This window comes from Oxyura jamaicensis, chromosome 1 (genome assembly GCF_011077185.1).
Source record: "Oxyura jamaicensis isolate SHBP4307 breed ruddy duck chromosome 1, BPBGC_Ojam_1.0, whole genome shotgun sequence".
NCBI classification, from domain to species: domain Eukaryota; kingdom Metazoa; phylum Chordata; class Aves; order Anseriformes; family Anatidae; genus Oxyura; species Oxyura jamaicensis.
In genome coordinates, this window is record NC_048893.1 from 27,577,710 (window position 1) to 27,585,767 (window position 8,058).

General features: G+C 43.5%; 1 protein-coding gene across 14 annotated transcripts in view; it reads right to left on the bottom strand.

Moving 5' to 3' along the window:
• FOXP2 (forkhead box P2) overlaps positions 1–8,046 on the bottom strand; it is a 438,294-nt gene extending 430,248 nt beyond the window's left edge. For 12 of the 14 annotated variants that reach the window (XM_035333519.1, XM_035333508.1, XM_035333584.1 and 9 more), the window contains exon 1: positions 7,727–8,045. The gene's annotated coding sequence lies outside the window, so the exon portion shown is untranslated. Of the gene's footprint in view, positions 1–7,726 lie in introns of all 14 variants that reach the window. The other 2 variants (XR_004752970.1, XR_004752973.1) reach the window with 1 other exon arrangement.
• Positions 8,047–8,058: the final 12 nt, after the last annotated feature.

An 8,058-nucleotide genomic window follows, 5' to 3' on the forward strand; every position in this document is an offset into this window, starting at 1 on the left:
AAGAAAGAAAGAAAGAAAGAAAGAAAGAAAGAAAGAAAGAAAGAAAGGAAGAAAGAAAGAAAGAAAGGAAGAAAGAAAGAAAGAAAAAGAAAACAACTTACATTTTTTTAAAACTTGCCATGTGCAAGTTCAAAAGATACAAAATTCCAGTTGCTCTGGTACACTTCACACCCTTTCCAGATCAATCATAAACAGAGGCCCAGGAACAGACTGGTCAACACTTCCAAGGTTAAACACATCTTAAACTCTTCCACAATACATCATTCACTTAAAATAGAATTAAATACCAAATATGTCCAAGTTTCTGTCACAATACACTTTAATTCCTTCTTATTAAGCACAAGAATGTGCAAGGATTTATGACATTGTGTGATACTTCTTCTGCATATTCAACATAGTTATCTTATGAACTACTGACCACATATATTCTTCAACGTACACTGGCAGTTATTGTGTACTGAAAACAATTTGCAGGCATCATCACAACATTAAAAGTAATTTACATGCATTCAAGACTGGTAACAAATGAGTCTGAGTGAATTTCTGGGCAAAGCATTACGTGATCTTTAGCAAAACAACATCCTAATATTTACACAGCTTTAGCACCCATATATTCCACAAATTAATTTTCAACTGAAGAATCATTTTTACCACATACCTGGGAGTCTTCAGCACTCTGTCTCTTATGTTTACTGTGCTGTACATAGGATAATAGTTTATTCCTTATCTGAATTAAATATCTGCTTACACTAAGACAAAAACATATTGACACAAGTAGAAAACATAACAGTTCATCAGCTATGCACATCTCTGCAGTCTGTGCACACCTGACTGCATTAGGTTTTTGTGTTTTCATTTTTAGGTCATGAGAATACTGTAAGTACTGTAATGAAACCACAATCCCGTCTGTATTCTCTCACTGAGTAGTGCCTTGAATCATAAATATTTCAATTACTGTGTTTTAGACTCCAAAAGATACTAGCCTCTGTTTTCTATACACTTTTCTTCCCCTTTGTCTTCAAAAGAGCTCTGCCATACAGGAAAGTGATGCTTAGCACTGCACTAATTAAACATCAACTTCTAGCACAACAACTAATAAATAAGTTTTCAAAGACACATACTGTAACACACACTGTAAATGACAAAACCGAAGTATTTTTTTGAAATGGTTTACAGCACTCTTAACGCCCAAGCTTTGACCAGAGTCAACTGATGTAACTCCTCTGTGCCTGCTAAAACTGCGCCTGACTGCATGCAGAACGCTGCCATGGAGAAAGGTGGTTGCTCCTTCTCTTAAATGTAGTTATGGTGAAAAATGCATTTCAGATATTGACCATCAGATAAAAATCACGCTGCCTTTTCTCCTGCAAAACCACACTTTCCTGGCGGCTCCCCCCTCACCACGCTGGCTGGCTCTGTCCCAATCACATGTTTTCTCTGGCCGCTTTCCACAGCACTCCCAAATCTTTGTTGTTTTTGTGTTGTCACTCTCCTTTCCAAAGCCCTTCGTGGCTTCCCACAGCTACCCCTTAAAATTTCCTTTACATTATTTGCAAGTGGTAAAACTTGACAGTTTCTGATCTAAATTCCAAGCAGATAAACGTCAACTGCAGGTTTTAGTGCATGTGATTATCCACAACTTCACAACTTTTTTTTTTTTTTTTTTTTTTTTTTTTACCAGGTGGGTTACAATGTCAGAAGAACATTGAGCCTCCCAAATATTAACAGTAAGAGTTACTAAAAGAGAAATCGACAAAATAATTGAGAGCAACTTTTTTACAACAAGATTTAGCTTTGACTGAACGCTGGGGTTTAAATGGTGTTTAGGGATATATTCACCTCTTTTAGATTTTCTCAGCCATTCCTGGGCAAATTTAAATTCAACATCTGATAGATCCTTAGCACAATATTATGCTTGAAATAACTCAGCAGCTCAGAGACTACCACTATGAACACAGGTTCCTTAGTTTGCAAACTGAGTTATCCAACTTGGCCTAGTGGGAGAAGCAGCTTAGCACACGGAGCTTGTACAGCCATTCCCCTTCCTTCTCCCAGAGGACAGATCACCAAAATAATAGTGGTTACATCTGTTAAGATCACAGTGTTTTAATGCCTGCATGTGTCAGATACATAATTCGTCAAATTATCTTAAACACACAAATTCAAACTACCTCAAATACATAATCCACATTTTTAAAATATGTGCCATGCTGTTTTAGGCTGAAACACAGAAGCTGGATAATTGAATAAATCAGTATTTAAATTTTTGAGAAATTCTGATCAAAGTTGCAAAATATGCATCACATTATGAGAGCAAAAACAAGTGACTTTCAATAGGACTGTGCATATTCCTTCAGTAAAACATCAGTCTTATGAGGTACAGAATTTTTTTCATAAAAATGTAAATACTTACCCAAAGAAGCAACATGCTTAAAAAAACAAAACAAAACAAAACAAAACAAAACAAAAACTTCCTAGTTATATAATGATATATCATCTAGCCTCAAAATGTCACTCTTCAAACACATTTCCAGTTTGGGGCCCAACAACAGAGAGGACAGGCTACCTCCCAGGCGGATGGAGTTGGCACAGGCCTGCTGCAGTCGTGCCTTCCTCACAACATCCTGCAGGCAAACTAGCTTAAACGGGGCTGAACTCAGCAATTTGTCGAAATGCTTAATTTGATGCAATTTGCAGCCATGGTCTGGGGCATGCAGAGGTCCAAGGGCACACTGAGCATAGGGTCTGCAGCCACCAGCGGACCAGAAACTTCTCTCTCACTACAGGAGGTGGGTGGGGGGACAGGGCAGCAAAGACCCCTGCCGCCTGCTGAATGAAGTGGCTGCCTATCACTTCAACCTACCTGCCCGTTCCCTCGCACAGCCTCATCAGTCAGAAAGTCACCTCTGTTATCTACAGCCCCAGCAAAGCCCTCTGCCGCCGTCGGTGACAGGCATCCAAACTTCGGGCCCGTGGAGCGTGCCGCTCACGGCATCCAAGGGCTCGGCTCTGCCCACAGCAGCAAGCCTGACTAGCGCACATATTTAAATGTGAAACCAACTGCAGCGAAACCCTTTCCAACTGCAGCTGTAAGGAGGAGGATGTGTGATTACTATTTGCAGGAAGACGAAATAGCTAAGTGAATGGATAAAAAGTTAAGCCTACAACACTCTCTGAACAACCTTTACAATTCACTAAAAATGCTTAATATAGTTGGTAGTATAATACAACATGCTTAACATTTCAGTTTAATTTGCCTTGGAATGGGAACTGAAAACATGATATTAAATGCCATTCCATGCATAACTCACTCTCTGGAGAGCAAACTTACTTTCCAGCATCACCCCAAACATCACTTTGGTGCACCGGTGAACGTCGAAGCAACTGTTCATTAAAAAGATTATTTTCAGCTACTTCACTGATGACAGCACAGACGAGCTATTGCTGGCACTTTTAAATCCAGCTTCCTGACACAAAACATTGTCTTGCCCTTAAAATGCAAATATAGCAGAAATTGAAAGAAAAAAAAATAGCAAGCTGAAAAGCCAAAACAGATGCAAATCTTGCATCAAAGGATATAGATGCCTCCTATCATTTGAAGTATACATCTTGGAAGATTTAAAAGGTAGTAAGTGTCATTAAACTACTGAGAGCCTCAAAAAGGAGAAGAAAAGATTATCAGTGTTAAATGATACTTGTGGGACTGCTCCTTGTTTTAATGCCAATCTAGCAGTTTTGAAATTTGAGTTTAAAACTAGCTTTGGAAACACTCGCACTAAGGTAAGTATGTTTATTCTGTGACAGAGCTGATGTGGAAGCAAACCTCCAAACAAATAACGTTGAACTATGATACTGAGGTTACTTTACTGGATATAACCTGTTCTAAATTTTCAACTTTTTTTCTTCAGTTTTTCTGGTGCCACTAATTTACACATGAAATCAAGATAGATTTCAAATCAAAATAGGACAGAGAACAGGAATCTAAATGACAAGCATTCCTTTTAATGAGGATTAGTTGAGAGGTATGCTACAGTGGCTGAGAAAAAAATAGATAATTCGCATTACTTCTAGACCCACTAGCTGCCACAGAGTTTAAAAAGAGTAATCACTTGAAGTGTACCAAAAATTAGTATTTCATAACCAAGTTGATAACATTTTTGAGTTTCAGGGTGATTTGCTGTTTTCTCCAGTCAAAATCACTCCATTAGTACTTCTCAGTGACCTATGTCCTAAATCATTTTCAATCCCTACAAGCAAGTGACCTCTTCATGATCTGACTCACAAAGAAAAAACATGGTGACTCCCACCAACCATTCCTTTTTAAACCACTATCGGAACTAAATTTCTCCAAAATAAACCTGGAAAAAAAAAAAAAAAAAGGAACAAAAGGGCCTTCAGAATTCAAGAAATATAAATTAATCACCCTATCAGAAAGATAGATAAATACCAGTCCTCACATTTTGATGACGAAAAACAAAGAGGTTAAGTGACATTTTCAATGACACATAGCAAAACACTGCCACAGCACAGATCAGATCTCAGAAGTTTTCTATTGTTTTCAGCCCACAAGCCTTGAATAACTCCTGTGCCTGCAATGCTGAATCAGGTATATTCAGAATATAAATAGCTTATTCTAGTTCGTGTAAACCAGTCCAGAAAACAAAGCCTATGCTATAGTAATATTTTAAAATACATTGAAGTCCATCAAGAACATTTCTGAGCAAATATAACCTTAATCTTAAAATTATAGTTTTGGTGCATTTTATTACAGAAAGCTTAAAAATGTATTAAGCAACAGATGACTACTAAAAAAAATCAGTCACTTCAAAAATCTTCAAAAAACCTAGCTATGGTACAGACCCTACTGTGGTTTAAAAATAGTGCCATGTATTGATTAATTAAAATATCCTGAACTCAACATACTTGCTTTACTCTTCCTCACACTCTGTAAACACTAATTAGGTTGCTCCTTACAGAACCTTTCGTAATTTTACACAAATTTACACTGAAGAGAAAGCTACAGAGCATTTAATTTTTCTCCTCTGCCAAATGTTACCAACACTTTACTCAAACAAAGGTCTTGTGACAAAAGCTAAGAATCCCTGAGGTTAAACTAAAAACAAAGAAATACCCAAATATTTATACAATTGATTCTGCACAAGCTTGCAGGTTAATGTTACTGTTAAATCTTACAGCCTACACTAGTAAGACCGCACATGAAGCAGCCCATTCCAGGTCCTAGGTATTAAAATAGATCAGAATAGTTAATTATGAATCATTTTGTATGTCACTAAGTGACCTATCGATTGGCATGAAGGCTACTCTGTGTATTTTTGGGAATGCTCTATTTGAAACACTGTTTCCTTTCCCTCAACTATTTAGCAATTCACTATTCCAAGAAGTTAAATAAATGATTTAAGTATACAAAAATGTTACAGAACACTACTGTTTTGAAAGAATAACGTTAAAACAGTGAATAAGTGCAAAATAGGCATCTTTTATACATCTATACTAAATATGAACAAATTATTATAGTCAGGGAAAGCCTTAAATGAAAAATAAATACTAATCAGAACACTAAAATCTGTATCTCACTCGAAACGGTTTAGTGTAGCATTAGACAAGAGGATTTAATAATTAATCATATTTTCTTTAGAGTAATATTACTAGCAATAATGTTTTTCCTTAATGGTTTTAAATTACCTAGCACAGGAAAAAAAATATTAAACGTGTCAAAATCTCTTAAACTTTATCTGACTTCTTTTTCCCCCCCACAGATTAACATGGGAGCACAGACACAGTGCACAGCTTCCTAGTCCCAGACTGGTAACGAAATTTCCAAGGGCCTAATCCAAGGGCATCAAGTCAACAGAGTGATTCCCACTGATGTCAACAGAAAGCTTCCTGCTGTCTCGAGGGAGTTTTGGATAGGGGCTTTCATGCAGGGAAAAGACCAGGGGAAATCCTCTTTGGAAGGGGACCTTCTGTGTTTTTCTGCTTTAAGAAAGTATATAAAAAAATGAGGCTTTGTAAAAATAGAAGCGATTCGCAGGTAGCGATTACTGTGTGTGCTTCCATCTGCAGCTCTGCACTATGTACGTACAGGCGACGATAGTATAAATTTAGGGACTTTTGATATTATTTTTCCCCTGAGTATAGAGCAGCCTTCTCTCCGGACTGCTCTTGCGAGGTCTGAATGAGCGCTCTCCTGCCAACAGACCCTGCCCACACACAACCCAACCTGCACCCCATGCCAGCAACGCCATCCTAGGACCTCACCAGTGCCCAGCCAGGGGCTGCGCTGGTAAACGGGCCCGCAGCCTGCTGAACCTGACATCTGCAGGGTGAAAATAAATAAATAAATAAAAAATAAATCGCCTAGCGGGCTGTCTTTACCTTTGCCATGCAAGCGCAGCTGGGTGGCAGCGGCTGTGCGGGCAGAGGCCGAGCGCTCCGCGGGGCGAGCAAGCAGCGCGCTGCGGGGCAGGCAGGCGGCGGGGCGGGCACGGCGCTCGCCTCTCCCTCCCCTCCTCGTCCTTACCCCGGCACTCCCGACTTGAAAAGCAAACACCTCAGGGCATGCCTCACCGCCGCGGTCTCCCTTCTCCGAAAAATAAATAAATAAATAAAATAAAAAATTAAACTTTCAAAACTTTCCAGGTCCTGCGGACCTCTTGAATTTCAAGAGCCAATTTCAAGGCAAGGCCCCCACGCACCCAGCCACGGAGGCCGCCTGCGGAACTCCGCAGCTCCAGCAGCATTATTTATTAATCCCTGGTTTTAGGCTTTTTTTTTTTGGCTTTTTTGGGGGGGGAGGAGGGGAGAAGGTGTATAAGGGGAGGGGGCTAAAGCCGTCGGCAGGCGCAGGAGGCCCCGCGGTTCCCCACCCGAGCCTGCGGGGGCGCCCCGGGTTAGCCCCGAGGGGGCGGCCAGCTCCGGGAGGGGGCCCCGGCCTCCCCTCCGCGCTCGGAGGACGAGAGGGAGGCGGAGTGGGGGGAGGCTGTTCGCTTCTCCCTCCGGCAGGCAGGCAGCACACAAAGGAGAAACGTGACACGTTTCTTCACCCCGGCTGTCTGCTGGGGAGGTCTTAATAATAATAATAATAATAATAATAATAAAAAAAAAGAGGGGAAAAAGAAAAAAAAAGGGAAACAACACAAACGGGGAAGCGGGGGAAGCGAGACAAGGACTGCCGAGCCTCCTCTGGAAACGCTCCCTGTGAAGCCCGGCCCCGAGCCCTCCCTGCCTTGCATTTCTGGTCCCGCACGGGAAGGCTACAGGTTGTTTGGTTTTAATTACGCGGGGGGGCGGCCGGGGGGACGCGGGTGCGGGGCAGCAGTGGTGCTTGGCACCGCAGCCCCGGCAGATTTGGGGAAAGTGGGTTTGGGACCCGGGGGAGGGTGCAGAGAAAGGGACCCGGGCGCAGCCCAAACTCCGGCGCAGCCCAAACTCCGGCCGGGGCAGCGCCCCCCCCTCCCCCCCCCGCGGCTCAGCGGCCCCCTCGCAGGCGGTGCGTTTTCGGGAGCGGTGCCCCCAGGCGCCGGGGGAGCTGACACATGTCACTGGCCAAACTTTCCCGCGGCAAGTGAGTGAGCAACGGAGCCTGAGGGGGGGGGGGGGGGGGGGGAGAGAGCGGGGGGAAGCAGCGAGTCACACCGGATTGCGGGGGGAGGAGGGGACGGGTGTGTGCGGGGGATTGGCGGGGGGTGGAGGGGGGAACACTTACCGGGAGGAGACACCGTGCAGGGCGTCCCGACGAGCTGACACCGAGAGAAAAAGGGCGAGCGGAGCCGCGCACACGGGCGCGCACATGCAAAGTCTCTGCGGGCGGAGCCGCCGCTGCCCCCGCCCGGCCCAGCGGGCGGGCGGCCCGCCCCCCCCCCCCGGGGGGGGGCCCTCCGCGGGTGCGGTGCCTGGCGCCCCTCCCGCAGGCTGGCGCTGCCTGCCGCTGCCTCGCTCCCTCCCTCCCCCGGCGTGCGGGGGTCTGGCTGTATGCGGAGTGTGCCGCCTGTGTGTATGTGTTTTGTTGGGAATGCAAAAAAAAAAAAAAAAAAAGAA